This window comes from Ochotona princeps, chromosome X, assembly GCF_030435755.1.
Source record: "Ochotona princeps isolate mOchPri1 chromosome X, mOchPri1.hap1, whole genome shotgun sequence".
NCBI classification, from domain to species: domain Eukaryota; kingdom Metazoa; phylum Chordata; class Mammalia; order Lagomorpha; family Ochotonidae; genus Ochotona; species Ochotona princeps.
Window position 1 is genome coordinate 37,624,780 of NC_080865.1, and position 16,964 is coordinate 37,641,743.

General features: G+C 38.2%; 1 pseudogene; it reads left to right on the forward strand.

Annotated features, from left to right (window-relative positions):
- The first annotated feature begins 12,866 nt into the window (after positions 1 to 12,866).
- On the forward strand, positions 12,867 to 12,956 carry LOC131478670 (U2 spliceosomal RNA; annotated as a pseudogene).
- Positions 12,957 to 16,964: the final 4,008 nt, after the last annotated feature.

A 16,964-nucleotide genomic window follows, 5' to 3' on the forward strand; every position in this document is an offset into this window, starting at 1 on the left:
CACTCATTTAAAAAAAAACCTTTTTGTTTTTCTTACTAATTTCTTCACTGTCTCATAGGTCATAAAATAGCATCATTTGCTTCAGGAAAGTCTTTGACTTTTTCATTTTTTCCCAGCAGTTATTCATTTATTTGTTTCAGAAATAAATACTGAACACTTGCTTGATGTGAGCATACCTGTGAGATGCTGCTCTCCTTGAGTTTACATTCTAGTGGAATAGGTACACCACATACAGACAAATAAGTACATCTCCAGGATGATGATGATGAAGGACAGCAATGTCTTCCTTTGCTTCTCACAGTGAGGATCTCTTTGAACAAGTGATAATAAAGCAGATACTAAATGATAAGTCATGAGATGATTCCAGGTTGAGGGGGCAGTGACAGCAGTAGGCCGGAGGAGCTTCTTGATTAGAGGAACTAAAATCAGCATTGCCAGTCAGCAAGGAGACAGCTGAAGCAGAGGCCAGGAGGTCAGAATCCAATAGATTGCAGGAGATCTTCCCCACTTTGCAAAGTAAAAGGACTCCTATAGTAAAATATGATGGATGGTTCTTGGAAGATTTTAAGTTTGAGACTATTTACTTCAGTTACCGTAATCCATATTTGCCGCACTGAGGAGAAAAATATATATATATATTTGCAGATAGTAGAGATGCCCCAATCCTTTTCCTTTTATTTATTTGGCTTAATCTTTTTAAAATTTCTTTTTGTTTCTCTGCACTTTTTTTTCCCTTTTCTCTTTGCTTTTCGTGTTCATAACTCTTCGCTTCCATTATCAACATCACCATCATATTATAAAGTTACTCTTGCCTTCATGACATGACCTGACATCTGTTGCTCTTGCAACAGAAGGTATTTTCATTGAATCAAAGAAACAGCAGACCCTAACAGGGTCACTTCTGACCCACTGATGAATCATTTGTTTATGTGTGTGTTGAAGAATATTCTGCAATTTTATTGTAGCTCTGTTGTTTTTTTTTTTAATTTTGAATTTTATGGTACAATTATGTAGAGACTGGGATTCCACCCCCACCAAGTTCCCTCCCCTGACTGATTTTCCCCATATTATTATAATAGTTTAGTCCTTCATAACAAGTTATAGTTCCATCAGTCTGTTATTTAAGTGTGCCCCGCCATTGCTGGTATAGACAATGTCAGATGTTCCAGCATTGCATATTGCATTATATGTTCACCTCTGGATATGGTAGTCTCTATTACTCCATCACTATACATTCCCTTAAGTGAGAAGTCACAAGGTTAGGTTGACAACAGATGTGAAGTTAAAACAAAGAGAAAATGAAAAAAAGAAAAAATATGTATCCCCATAGAGTCGACAAAATGTGCCACTGCATATCCAACGCATGGCTGACAATAAGAAAACACAAAAACCTAATTTGCATGATAGTTTCTTTATGTTAGAGAAAATATATGGTATTTATCCTTTTGGGTTTGACTTATTTCACTAAGAATGATGGTCTCTAGTTTGATGTAGCCCCATTTGGTTTTTTGTGTGTTTGACTACATGTGCTGTTGGCGTCTTTTCTAAGAAGTCTTTCCCTATTCCTATTTCTTGGAAAGTGCTTCTAATATTTTCCTTTAATAGTTTGATGTTTTCTGGGTGTATATTTGGGTCCTTAAACCATTTAGAGCTGATTTTTATATAATGTGACAGGTGCAGGTCTTGCTTCTTAATTCTACAAGCTGCTATCCAGTTGTCTCAACAGCATTTGTTGAAGAGACCAGACTTTTTCCCTGTGTTGCTTTCAGGTTTCTTTTCAGATTAGTTGATTATACATGTGTGGGCTCACTTCTGATGTTTTTATTTTGTTCCGTTGATCTGCTTCTCTGTTTCTATACCAGTACCAGACTGTTTTGATGACCATTGCTCTGTAGTATGTCTTAAGGTCTGCAATTGTGATTTCTCCAGCTTGATTTTTGTTCTTCAAGATAGCTTTGACTATTGGTGGTCTCTTGTGTTTCCATATGAACTTTTTTTTTTAAAGATTTATTTTTTTTTATTACAAAGTCAGATATACTGAGAGGAGGAGAGATAGAGAGGAAGTGGAGCTGCTGGGATTAGAACCAGCGGCCATATGGGATCAAGGCGAGGACCTTAGCCACTAGGCCACGCTGCCGAGCCCCATATGAACTTTTGTATCTTCTTTTCTATTTCTAGGAAGAAAGTGGTTGGGATTTTGATTGGGATTGTGTTGACTATGTATATTACTGTTGGTAATATGGACATTTTGGTGATGTTGTGCTCTGACCAGCAGAGCCAGTAACGTTGACAGGGAGAGGGTCTGGGGATGAAGCACCGACAGGAGACCAGTGATGGTAGAAGTCTCTACGAAGTCTCCTTATTGCTCCTTCACCTCTCTTTATATACTCTTTTCCCCAAGTCCTAATTTAGCCTGGAAATTGGGTACAGATGAGTCCAATTAGTCTAGGTGTTTTTAAGCTACAAGTCCGGTTCCTATTCCTGCCCATCGCAACCAGCTCTAATCAACTCCCTAGCCCACAACAATGTTGATCCTGCCAATCCAGACGCATAGTAAGTTTCTTCATTTTTCAATGTCTTCTTCTATTTCTGTTTTAATGTTTTATAGTTTTCATCATCGAGGTCTTCCACATATTTGCTTAGCTTAATTCCTAGGTATTTAAGATTCCACTCTGCTGTTTTAAAGGGGACTGTACTTAAAATTTCTTTCTCAGCCATGGAATTATTTGTGTACACTACTGTCATCAATTTGTGTTCATTATTTTTGTATACTGCTACCCTGCACAGTCTTTTATGAGATCCAATAGTCTCTTGACAGAGTTTTTCGGTTCTCCTATATATAGAATCATGTCATCTGCAAATAGTGATGCTTTCAGTTCCTCGTTTCCAATTTGGATTCCTTTAATTCCATTTTCTTGCCTAATAGCTTTGAGAAGGACTTCAGATACTATATTGAAGAGTAATGGTGACAGTAGACATCTCTGTCTAGTTCCAGGTTTTAGTGGGAAGGCTTCTAATATTTCCTCATTTAGTATGATGTTGGCCTTGGGTTTTTTGTAAATTGCTTTGATTGTGTTGTAAAATGTTCCTTCTATGCCTATCTTGCTTAAGGTTTTCAGCAGGAAGAGGTGTTGGATTTTATCATATGCGTTCTCTGCATCTATTAAGAATTTCTTAATTTTTTTTAGTGGCACATTGGCGATTTGGTAGCACCTTGTTTAACTTAATGTTTTTAATTTTCTATTTTTCTCTATTCTGTTAATTGTTTTACAGCTTTTCACTTATGGGAATGTATAGTAACTGTTAGTAGAGGCTAGCATATTAAGATGTGAAGATACAATGCAATATGCGCTTCTACCTCCAAGTCAAAGATGGACTCCCAATGAAACTATATAGTAGGATGCTGGACTCTTTACCATTGACCATTCCTACAACATCAGGTTACACTTAAAAGGCAGAATGATGAACTTATGACTGATATTGAAGGACTATATTATTGTAATGAAATCAGGAATAATTACTGCTGGGGCAGGCATTTGGGAGGGTGGAAGGGAAATTCTGGAGCCTATGGAACTGCATCATTAAATAATAAAATAAAGAAACAAATTTTTAAAAAACGAATAGGGTTACCATCTTGAAGAGGTATAAATGCTTCCATGTTTTTTGCAGCATTATTCACAATAGTCAGCGCATAAAAACAAAATAAGAAGGATAATGTTATGATACACATCCATGTCAGTTTACATAATGGGATATTTTAGAGCAATGTAAAAGAAAAAAATCTTGTCATTTTAAACAATGTAGATGACTCTAGATAATTGCTATGTGAAGTTGATATGATGTGGAAAGAACAAGACTGCATGATCTTATCTAAACATAGAATCTTAAAATAAGTAAATGCCTGAAAACAGAGAATTGTGGTTACCCAAGGCAAAGAGATACAGAAAATGAGATGATTGTTGAAGTGTACAAAGATACCATAAGGAAAAGTAGAAAAGCACAACCTAAAGCAAAAATTGAGGCCCTCATTCATGTATTTTAAAAAAGTAAACTCAACATCACAGTGAGCACAAGCAACTTAGTGATAATGCTAATCATAAAACCAGCCAAGATCTATCATGATGAACTAAAAACTGTAGCAAACTGAATATTCAACAGGCTGGTTGCAGAAATTTAAGATAAGACATGACTTTAAAATGTTAAAAATTTGTTGTGTTTAAACATTTGCCAATCAGATCATGGAGTAGTCAGAGATATTCATTGCCATGCTTATCAAGGTCATTAGTGTTGAAAATCTGCCAGAACAAGTCTATAATGCTGATGAAATGCCACCATTTGGGATTATTGCTCTAGAAAACTAGAGCTAATGAGACAGTCCCTATATGAATTAAAGATACCCAGGGCAGAAAAATTGTGCTGAGATGTGCTAAAGCAGCAGACAAGCCTAAGTGTAAACTTGCTGTGATAGGCAAAATCTTATGCTTTTGTTGTTTTAAGGAAGTGGATTCCTTACCAGTTTATTATTATTCTAGCAAAAAGGCATGAATCACTAGTGACATCTTTTCTGGTTAGCTTCATAAACATTTTGTATCAGTGACTCATGCTAACTGCAAAAAAGTTAATTTGCATAATGACTAAGATTTCATTATTCCTTGACAACTGTTCTGCTGATCCTCCAGATGAAATTGTAGTTAACAACAATGCTTATGTCATATACTTTCCCTGAAATGTGACCACATAATCAGGCTATTCTTAGATTAATGAAGAATAAATGTGCAATTTATTAAATAGCATGGAAGCAGGAATAAAAAGAGGTGTAGATATGGGAGCTTTACCAAAAGGAAGTTAGCATGAAACATGCCACATATGTTATTGTCAACATTTAGAATATTGTGACTGAAGACAAAGTTATGTGTATGTGGTACAAACTCTAACCTGAAACTATCTTCAGTTATTGTGGGGAGCCATGCAGTTGGGTCGGATGGCATGAGTGAGTGATGAGCACCGCTCCTCGGTTAGCAAGGCTACGAGGAGTTTCTGGCTGAGTGGCAAGGCCTGGCAAAATGTCTCTGGTCACCTCATTGCTGCCTCACCCCATTGTATGGACACTCAATCACCTCTCTGATGTTTCATAGAATTCTCCTGAGAGTGTTGTTTTTCTGCTAATGTGAAGTGATTCCTGTAACTGGTATGACACCTCAAATTGATCAATCATGTTATAATAAAAACATCTTTAGCGATGTAAGGCTATGAAACACAGCTAAAAGTATACAATAGTACAATTGAGCCCACTATGTCTCCAAATATCCTGTTATGTGTCCACTTTTGTCCTGGAATTTGCCCTAGTAAAAGTAATGTTTTCCTTAAGAAATGGCTTGGAACTGATGGCAATCATGGAGGTACAAAGAGTTTGTTTACCATGCACCTCGAACTGTTATAACACATGATATGATGCATTCTAGTTTCTCACCACAGAAGGCAAAAGTATATGGGGCATCTTCTAAAGGGAAACAAATGTGAACCCCCCCAAAATGGCTTAAAATCTCTATCTTATATTGGCACTTATGTTTAGGGAAAGAAAACAGTTTATAAAGATAAAAGGAAGTTTCTTGTAAAAGCCCTCTGTTTGTAGATCGGCTGAGCTGCCTTGATCCCTTTCACTGCCCTTTAACAAAAGAACAAAAAACAATTGAATCAGCACTAGGTGAAGGTGATGGTAATTAATGCATGACTTGATTATAAGATTTAGCAAAGAATCTATGTTATATGCTTTTATAAGATTCTTTTATGATCTTTTAATTCTGTACTCTTAGTATTCTAAGCAATACTTGTTTGTGTTTAGTAAAAATTGATTTTAAGTATAAGTAAATCATTTGTCACTATGTAACCACATGCACGGCCAATCGTGGAGTTCCTGGCTTCAGCCAGGTGACTGCAGGTTTCAATGAGTAATGATCGTTGAAAATGTTTTCCTTAGGATTGTTTTTTGTATTCTCTTAACCATGATGTAAAAATGAAACAATTGGATATTGTGGAAAAGCTTGTGATAATTTGTGTATAAAGAAGGCAGCTTTTCTGAGTTGTCCATTATGAGCATCATGCCATAGTGGTCCGTGTCTTATCTTTTCCTCTTATAGTCTCGCCGATCCACGCATCCTTTGCAAGCTCTCAGCTGAAGCTGGTCTCCGGCAAGTTATGTTTATGAACTGAGAGATTTCTGATGTCACTCAGAAAGAATGACATTGACCTCCTTACATGTGCAAAATGCGTGTCTTCCTAGTCCATCAAAAAGTTATAAGAAGTAAATGTCAAAGAAATGTTTAATTTTGTTAATGAGCCTTCAATTTATTTCTTGACTGAAAACAAAATAGGCAAAATGCTTTTGAATTGAGATTATGAAAAAAATGATGCAGATGGCATTGTTTACATTACAAAAAAATCAAAGAGAGATTTAACTGACCTAAAAGCATTGCTAACAAGCAGATGATTGTGGAGGAAAGAGTTTTTAAGTGACTTGTTTATTTTACTCGAGAAAGAAAGAGAGCGAGCGAGCGAGCGAGAGATCTCCCATCCATAGTTTACATTCTAAATGTCCACAACAACTAAGATTACACCAATAAAAATAGAATGGAAGTCAAAATCAGATCTCCTATATAGGTAGCAAGAATCCGACTATTTAAGCCATCATGTTCTGACAACCTGGGTGTGCAATACCAGGAAATTGGGATCAGGAACACATCCTGAACTTGAACTCTGATAAGGGATGCTAGCATCCCAAACCACCAGACCCAGGGCCCATCCCTGGAGAAAACATCCCTAAAAGTCACCCAACAGAAGACCTTTTCATCCATAGAGGGACACGGGCCTCTTAACTGCTTTGTGTCTTTGGACTCAACTAAAAACTAAAATGTAGTGTACAGCAATCTTTCAATCAAAAAAGTGTTGTCAGACACTGAAAATCACTGTTGTTCCTGTTGTTTAACAACTGATACAGATATTCTGCTAATAATACTGTACTTCTTAGTTTGAACACATTTTTCTTTCTTTCTTTTTTTTTTTTTTCATTTTCATTGTGAGTTTCATTGTGAGTTTCACTCACCAAATGCCTGAAAGAGCCAAGAACTGGGCTAGACTAAAGCCACAAGACTCCATCTGTGTCTCTCTTGTGGATGGCAGGGGCCCAAGCACTTGAGTCATTTTCTACTGCCTCCCAGGATGCATTAACATAAGACTGGATCGGAAGTGAAATAGCTGGGATGCAAACCAGCCTTCCAATTTGGAATAAAGATAAACACAAATTATGGTTTAATCTGCTGTACCACAAGCAACCCACACACTCAGTGTCATGTATTGTTACTCTTTACTGTGAAATTGTAATGGAATAAGGAACATGTGCCATATTGGTAACATATTCAAACTCAGGAATGATGGTGATGCCAAATAAACAGATTGTGTACATGACTAATAGTGACACCTTTGCTTTTGATAGTTTAATGTTTATAAACTTTGGTTAATGCACAAAATTATTAAAAATGTGTATAAAATTATATTCAGTTTATTTGTATTAGATGTGAATGAAACATGAGCTTCATGTTTACCCTGTTGGTGGGAATGTAATTACTCCCAATGTGGTAAATTGAAGGGAGGATAAAAAAAAAAACTAAAGATAGAACTACTCAGATAAAATACTTTGTAAATGGGATCCAGCAACCTCACTCCCCAATATATATTTAAAGTAAATGAAACCAGTATGCCAAATAAATTGCTGCATTCATATACCATAACAGCATATTCACAGGAGACAAGATACAGAAACAGTGTAAATGTCCATTTATTGATGACTGAATATATATAATGGGCAGTATATACACAGTGGAATATTATTTGGCCACATAAAGAATGAAACTTTGTCATTCACATGGATATAACTGAAAGTCACTTTCTTAAACGAAACAAGCGAAACACAGAAAGGTAAGAATGACATGATGTAATTTATATGAAGATTCTAGAAGAGTTTATCTCATAGAAGTTAAAAGTACAATAGTGATCCACATGCAGTGGAAGTCAAGGAGAGAGGTCTACAGAAAAGTGGACCAATGGGTACTATGACAGTTACATAGAAGTAAGAAATTCTGATTTGTATTGCACAGTAAGGGGATATAGATGATGATATTGTGCACATATTTTTCTTAGAAAAATTAGAAGAAAAGTTTTTTTATCTTTTTCATAATAAATGTGAAATTTTGACAGATGTGTTTATCCTGATTTAGTATTATGTGGTATATACATCTATGGAAACATTGTATGGAACTGCATAAGAAGTAAATATTTGAGTCAGCTACTATTGGTGGGAATATAAACTAGGGCAACCATTATGGAAGACAGTATGGAGACTCCTGAGATGTTTGAAAACAGATCTATCATGTAACCCAGCCATCCCAAACCTGGAAATATATCCAAATAAAATGAAATCAGTCTATCAGAGAATATTTGTGCCCCCAGTTAATAGCAGCTCAACTCACAATTGCTAAGATATGAAATCAACCCAGATGCCCATCAACTGATAACTAGATAAAGAAAATGGTGCATATATACACAATGAAATACTAAACTTTGTAAAAAAAAAAAAAAAGAAAATCTTGATTTCAGCATATAAATAGTTGCAATTGGAAATGTTATTCTTAGTGAAATAAATCTTAGTGAAATAAATAAATAAATAAATAAATAAATGTTATTCTTAGTGAAATAACACCATGTTTTCCCTGATCTGTAATTACTAACACAGAGAGCACAAAAAGTGTACTTAAAGTCAGATGGACATCCTATTATTTGATTAGCGTTTGCAACCTTTTTAATAATTCTGATGCATAAAGTTATTTTTCCTAGTTGGAATGGATGGCTACACTGAGCCCATGATTGGGAAGTGAAATGAAAACATAACATTGTAAAAACTGGATAAAAAGCTGAGTCTTGGGGTAGGCCTGATAGAAGTTTTCAGGAGTCTCCCTGACTAGGCTGCAGCACCTGCTGGTGCACATGAAAGCTGGGGCTGAATGGAGCTTGGCTGGGCTAGGCTGCAGCAACCACAAGCTCATGTGAAGGCGGATTTGGGGGTTCACACCTGTAAGGGGTCCACAGGGTACTCCCTAAATAGGCTGCAGAACCCAGGAACTGGATATGACAGTGGGCTGTGTCAGGTTCCAGTACCTGATGGCACATGCACAGGCTAGATCTGCCAGTTAACCTGGTTGGGGTTCTTGGGAGGGGGTGTGTCATTCTGACCAATCCACAAAACCTGCAGGCCCATGGCAAGCCTGAGACCGAGGGCAGTTATGGATAGGCCAGGCTGCAGCACCCATTGGCACATGTGAGAACCAGATATGGGGACCAACTAAACAAGGGGCTCTTAGGAGTCTTCCCAAAATGGTCCGCTCCACCTGATCCCCAACCTCAGAGTACATCACATGAACGTCTGGTCTGGCTTTGGAGCCCATGTTGTGGTACTAAGCTGTCCCCATTGCTGACTGAGGGTAATGAGAGACAACTCAGCAGAATGCACACAAAAGACAGGATAGCCAGTTTCTCTGACTCAACAAAAAAACGTTGAATGCCTCACCAAAAATTTGGAAGTTGAACAATGTTACAGGACAAATTCTCCACCAAGCCTATGGACATACTGAAACAGACATAGATAGCCAGCAGGTATGAGAAGTGGTATCTCATACCTTGTGCAATGAAGTCAACAGCATCTCAGAACAATCAAGACTACTCAAGTAACACCATCAGGCCAGTCGTCCTCCTCCCATCAGGGTCCTGGGGACAAAGCCAGTCGCGTTGACCTGATCTGGCAGCAAGTGGAGGTACAACAACTTTCCCATTTCCTCCCCACAAACACCCCCTGCAGTCACAGAAGAGAGGGCAAGGTCTTTTCCCTCACTTTCATTCCCACTCTACTCCACCCCATCCCTTCCCATCCCACTCAGAGACTTGCACAGATTTGCAATCCTCCCGTCTATTTAACAAGCCTTTAAAATAAATACGTTTATCTTTTTGAAAATTAAAAATTCCTCAGCAGGCAGCAGGAAGCATAGCGTGAGAATTATTACTCTGATGCTAACTCTGTGTTGTGAAATTTGTTCACTTTACATAAATAAAAAGCTATAATAAGCAAAAATTAAAATAAATATTAAAAATTAAATTTCATGTTTAGATTCATCTAATCCCTAATACAATTCATTATGCATGTGCAAATATTCAAACACTCAGAATTATCTAAAATCTGAAATACTTACCCTCCTAAGCATTATATATAATAGATATTCAACATGTAAGTTCTATAATCTTGTATTTATAGAGCCTTAATACTATTCATTAAGTCCTTGCTGATATAACTCTGGTTTTTGAAAGTAAATTGAGATCTGGATTTTGTAATAACTGCCTGAAAGCCAAAATGGCTTATCTTGAATTCCCTGGTGATTAAATGATTGAGACTCTATTCCTAAGAGAAAAAGAGTGAATAGGTAATACCTATTCTAAAAAATATAAAGCACATTAAGTAAGATAAGGACACCTTTGAAAGGTAAATATTGATATTTTCAATAGAAAAATATATGTCTGTTCATTGCTTTTGTAGATTAAAGTGATCTTATTTGGGTGAAATGCTAATGTTAATGATTGAAATGACAATTACTTTTTCATTATCTTTAGCACTAAGACACTATCTTTTAACAGCCTATATAGCAACACTAGGTTCTAGAACTACTTCAGTTTCCATTATAGAGGATGAGCACTACAGCTGTGCTCCAGTGGGTAAATAAACAATTGTAAGACTTCAGTACACTTCTCTACTATTTCATGCTGAGAAAACCCAAAGAAAAAATAAAAAATGTTTTCTTTTTAGAAAAACAATAGAAGTCTGACCATGTTATAGCTAATTTTTATTGTTCACTCACTTTGTTTTAAGAATTTGGGTGTCATTTATTATGTGTAAGGATAAAAGTTTTATAAACATTTCAAATAGTGATAATATGTATTTAATGAAAACTACCTAATTTAGAGTCAGATTCATATTTTAAGGTAGATATTGTTCAATTGATTGTGACTTCCATAAACAGTGAATTATTGACTAATTAATTGACATAAAAATGAAAATGAAGAGGATTAGACTTTGGCAGTTTTTTTTTTTGTATTTGTATTGTTGTTATTTTCCATAGTGTGGTTTTGTAGGTATAGGGATTCCCTTCTATACTTATCCTTCCTCCTTCTCCTTTTCTCCCAGCTCACTATGTTCCTCTATATTATTACAGCAACAGTCACAAGTCCAATATCTGCTATTTAAGTGCATTATGGCATTGTAAGTATAGACAATGGTAGAAAGTCTAGTGTCAGATTGTCAAAATGTATTTATCAGCTTTCTTGGGAGTCCTTTTATTCAGGAATACAATTGCATACTACAATATATCTTCACTTCTCAGTATGCTAGTCTCCATTATACAGTTCATCTGTGAGAATATATGTATATACTTGGTCACCTACATATCTATTTGTTTTGTATTTTGAACGAAGGTTGCCTTATATCAGAGAGAACATAGGGTATTTGTCCCTTTGGATCAGGTTTATTTCACTGAACATGATGGTTTCCAGCTGGGATCATGTTGTTGCAAGTGGTAGAATTAATTTTTTGATGTATTTATTTATTTTTATTATTGTTTTATGATACAATTCCATAGGCTCTGGGATTTCCAGTCCCCCACCCCAAGTTCACCCCTGCCCCATTGAAATCCTCTCTAGCATTACAATGGATGGTCCTTCATGAACCATTTTATTGCAAATGGTACGTTTAATTCTTTTTAATGACTGAGTAGTATTCCATGGAGTAGATGTATCACAGTTTCTTTATCCATTCCTCTTTTGATGGGCATCAGGGATGTTTTCATGTCTACTAATATACAGCTTGGGATACCGGCATTCCATATCAGAGTGCATGGTTTTAGCCTGCCTCTGTTTTCAATCCCACCTTATTACAGAGTATTACTCATAGACTCTGGGAAGCAGTCCATGATGGCTCCCTGCCACTCACGTGGAAAATAAGATTGAGTTACTGGCTTCTGTAGTCTGACCCTACCATAGCTGCTGTAGGCATTTGAGGAATAAAAAAGTGGATTGGACGTTTGTGTCTTTCTGTGTGTATATGTGTGTGTGTGTGTGTGTGTGTGTGTGTGCCTCTCCAGGTTTCAAATAAATAGAACAAATAAAACACTTTATTAAAAATTCCAATGTGAGGGGCTGGCGTAGCAGCTTAGTGGCTAAGTTTCTCACCTTGAATGCGCTGGGATCCCATATGGGCACCACTTCTAATCCTGGCAGTCCCATTTCCAATACAGCTCCCTATTTGTGGCCTGGGAAAGCAGTCGAGGATGAGGACGGGCCATAGCCTTGAGACTCTGCACGCTTGGGAGACCTGGAAGAGGCTCCTGACTCCTGGCTTCAGATTGGCTCAGTTCCAGCTGTTGTGGTCACTTGGGGAATGAATTGATGGATGGAAGATCTTCCTCTCTGTCTCCCTTCCTTTCTGTATATCTGACTTTGCAATAAAAATAAAATAAATCCTTTTTAAAATTGCCATGTTCGCCGGTTCTAATCCCGGCAGCTCCACTTCCCATCCAGCTCCCTGCTTGTGGCCTGGGAAAGCAGTCGAGGACGGCCCAAGGCTTTGGGACCCTGCACCTGTGTGGGAGACCTGGAAGAGGTTCCTGGTTCCCGGCTTCAGATCGGCATAGCACCGGCCGTTGCGCTCACTTGGGGAGTGAATCAGTGGACAGAAGATCTTCCTCTCTGTCTCTCCTCCTCTCTGTATATCTGACTTTATTGCTTCTCGGCCTTTTGGCTAAGATCAAGTGTAGTATCTGTATATCTGACTTTGTAATGAAAATAAATAAATCTTTAAAAAAATAAAAAAATAAATTGCCATGTTGAGATATTGAAAAAAATTAGTTTTACACATATTGTAAATACCTAATATCATATTCAACTTAGCAAAGCTACTTCTTAAATTATTATTTCTTACAGAAAAGATTGCAGGAAGTATACCAGCAAAAGAAATATAATCAGGTTTAGGTGGTGGTAGATGGTCTGGGAGCCCTAGCAGTGGGAGATCTGGTAGGCCAAGCCCACTTAGGCTTGGGAAAGCCCTTGGTCTGCTTGGTGGCATTGGCTTCCCCTTATGTTCCCAATGTTTGGAAAGTTGTCTTTTATAATTTCATTGAATACCTCCTGAAATTCTTTCTTTCTACTTCAGGAAATCCTATAATTCTAACATTCGATTTTTTTTTTTTATGGTGTCATTCATTTCTTGGATATATTTCTTGACTTTATTCAGATTCTCTTCCATATTTCTAATTAATCGTGTGTTCTCAAATTGGTTGTTTTCCAATTCTGATATTCTTCCTTCTGCAGCATTCATTCTGTTGTGGCTTTCTATTGTGTTCTTTAACTGAAGTATTTCAGTGGACCTGTTTATAGATTCTATCTTTGTGGTGATTTATTCCTTAAATTCCTTGAGTTCTTGCCATCATTTCTCATTGTCTCTGAAGAGTTTTATGATTTATTATTTTTTTTTTTTGTATTTACTGTCTGGGAGATCCTCAGTATCTTCATCCAGCAGCTCTAAGATTGATATGATCTTTTGTTCGTTTTTGAGGGAAACTTCCTCTTTTTTATGTTGTTTCCTCTTTCTTTGTTGCTCTTCGCCATGGTCTTCCAGCTCTGTAGGCTTTCTTTTTCCTGTTGGTAATGTGCGTGCCCCTTGAGCCTTCAGTCTCTGATATTTTGCTGGAGTTCTCTGGGGTGCCTGTCTGGGGTCAGGGATGCTGCTGAGGCACAGGGACACCTGCTGTGCACCTCTTTGGAAGGGCTCCTCTCTGACCTGTATTCTTTAAGTTGGCAGATGGGGCGTGAGGATCAGGGCAAGCGGTGGACCAGGCTGGCATGTGCCAACAGCTAGAGGTTTGTGTGGCCAGAAATTTGCACTCTCCTATTTGGCATATGGGTCTAGACTCTGATGCCCAGGTATCCTGTGCCTCCCTCTTACGTGGTCCTGGTATCTCTCCAGGGGGTTTAGGTCACAGACCTTTCAGGTGTTGGCAGACTCAGTTCTAGCTCTGTGTGTTCCTCTCTCATATGGTCCAATGGCGTGACCTCTTTGTTGAATTGGCGGGGGTGCCCGATCAGGTGCCTGTGGGTTTCTCCTCAGGTTTTGCTCTATGGGTTCCTTTGCCTCTCCCTGTACTGGTTTGAAACTCGTCAGGCTTTTGTCTGTGGCCTGGGATGCCTTCCTATAACTGGTCTGTGTTCACCCTTCTATGTTGCTGGCTGCAATCCTGAATGTTTTCAGCAGCTCTTCTTGTCTGCCTGGCACCCACCTCCCTCCAGTGGATTCCAGGGAGCCTTGATCTCCTCTCCTGGCAATTCTCTTTCACTGGATCCTGTTCCAAAGCTCTGTGTACCAGCTACACCAGCTTCTGCGATCGGCCATCATGTTGTCTCCCAGGCTGATTCATTTTCAAGCCAGCTTCATGCTGCTAATTAGCTCTGGAAAGCAATAGACGACCCAAGGGCTTGGGCCCCTGCCATCCTCATGGCAGGCCTGGGTGCAATCCTAGGCGCCTGATTTAGCCAGGGCCAGCCCTGGCCATTCTGGTCATCTGGGTAAACGAAATAGAGATTGTCTCTCTCTCTCTCTATCTCTTTCTCTCCCTGCTCCAGGTGTCTTAACTTTATAACTCTGCCTTTTGAATAAATAATTTTTAAATTAAAAGAGCATGCTTACTTTCTACAATTTTTCTTCCAAGATACAGAATTCTAAAATATAAAAATGTAAAGAATAGACCTCTGCTTCATCCCAATTTTAAATGTGCATAACAGGTTGATTGAAATAAACCAGGCACAGAAAGACAAATATCATGCTTTCCTTTATATTTATGAGCTAAAATTTTAAAAATCAGAAAAAAAAAAAAACCCCACAAAATTTTGCTGTGAATGCACTGTTTTGTCAGGCTTTCACCATTTCATTCTGTACTGTTTTTCACTGTGCCAAATCACAACTGGACCCATAATCTGTATTTCTGCTGCCATTCCCTATTCCAGCTTACTCAAATAAAAAGTTCTGGAATTATTTTTCATGAACTGTTTTCATGAGCATGTCTCTGCTAAAGAATTTATAACCGAGCAGGTATTGCTGTGCAACAGGTTAAGCTTTCACTTGGCACAACCACATTCTGGAGAAGTGCCTGGGATTAATCCCTGCCTCTGCTTATACTCTAGCTTCTTGCTAATGCGCACCTCTGGGGAAAGTAATGCTGGAACAAATGCCTGCGCTGCCACCCACGAGACAGACTTGGCTAGAATTCTTGGTTTCTAGCTTCAGCGTGGCCCAGCCCTAGCACACATTTCTCTCTCTCTCTCTCTCTCCTTTGTTTCTCTTAAATACAAATGCAGCATTAACATATTCCATTTGTAAATCAATAAAGATTAACTTTAGATAAAGAATCTAGGTGCCACATGTGTTGGGGCCATGGAGGTAAGTGACTACTTGGAATGTCTGCATTCCATAAGAGAGTGCCAGTTTGTGTCCTGGCTCTTCCACTTCCAATACAGCTTGCTGTTTAATGTAGTTGGGAGCCTGAAGATGACAGTTCAAGTATTTGGGTTTCTGCCACCCACAAGGGATACCTGATTGCTTGCTTTGACCTGGTGCAGTCCTGGCTATTGTACATATTTTGGGAGAGAAACAGCATATGGAATATCTCTGCCTCTGCTTCCCTAAGCCACTTTACCTTTCAAATGCATGCATACACATTTTTAAAAGATTTACTTCAGGCTATTAACCAGTTGTCCCAACAGCATTTATTGGACAGACCTTCCCATTTGCCTGGATTGTCGTTTGTCTTTTTGTCAAAGATTATTTGGCTGTATCTGTGTGGGTTCCCTTCTGGTGTTTCTATTCTGCTCCATTGATCTTCCTATCTTTGTGCCAGTACCAGGCTGTTTTGATAACCACCGCCCTATAGTATGTCCAGAGGTCTGGGACTGTGATTCCCCCTGCTAACTTCCTGTTCCTCAGGATGGTTCTGGCTATTCGTGGTTTTTTGTGTTTCCAGATGAACCTATGCTAAGGGAACCATAATGCTAAGGGAAATGAGTCAATCCCAAAAGGTTAAATACCACATGTTTGCCTTAATTTAAGATGATATGATGTTATGTATAACATGTTATGTTATGAATGTTATATGTTATGTATAAACTAAAATTGAAATGTCAATGAGGTGGTCACAGAAGGTGGTTAAGAACTTGCATTTATTTTTAACATATTGGTTACTCATTATTATGTCAATTAATTCCATAATGATGTAAATTTTTGCTGATGGTATGTTGGAGTTTTTAATTGATCGGAATGATACTCTGCTGGCTCTGTCTTCAGACCAGAAAGGGTATACCTAAGAAGCCGTTGAACTTGACTGGGCAATAAGATGCTGGACTCTATGTTTGGTATACGCTTGCAATGGGGGAATCTCAACTGAACTTGAGCTGTGGTTATGCAACAAGGTGGAGGAATCCACCATGGTGGGAGGGTTTGGGGAGGGGTAGGGAGAACCCAAGTACCTATGAAACTGTGTCACCTAATACAATGTAATTAATGAATAAAAAAAAGATTTACTTATTTTTATTGGAAAAGCAGATATATATAGAGAGGAAGAGAGACAAAGAGGAAGATCTTCTGTCCGATGATTCACTCCCCGAGTCACCGCAATGGCCGGAACTGCACTTATCTGAAGCAAAGAGCCAGGAACTCTTCCGGATCTCCCATGCGGGTGCAGGGTCCCAAGGCTTTGGGCTGTTCTTGACTGCTTTCCCAGGACACAAGCAGTGAATTGGATGGGAAGTGGGGTTGCCGGGATTAGAACTGG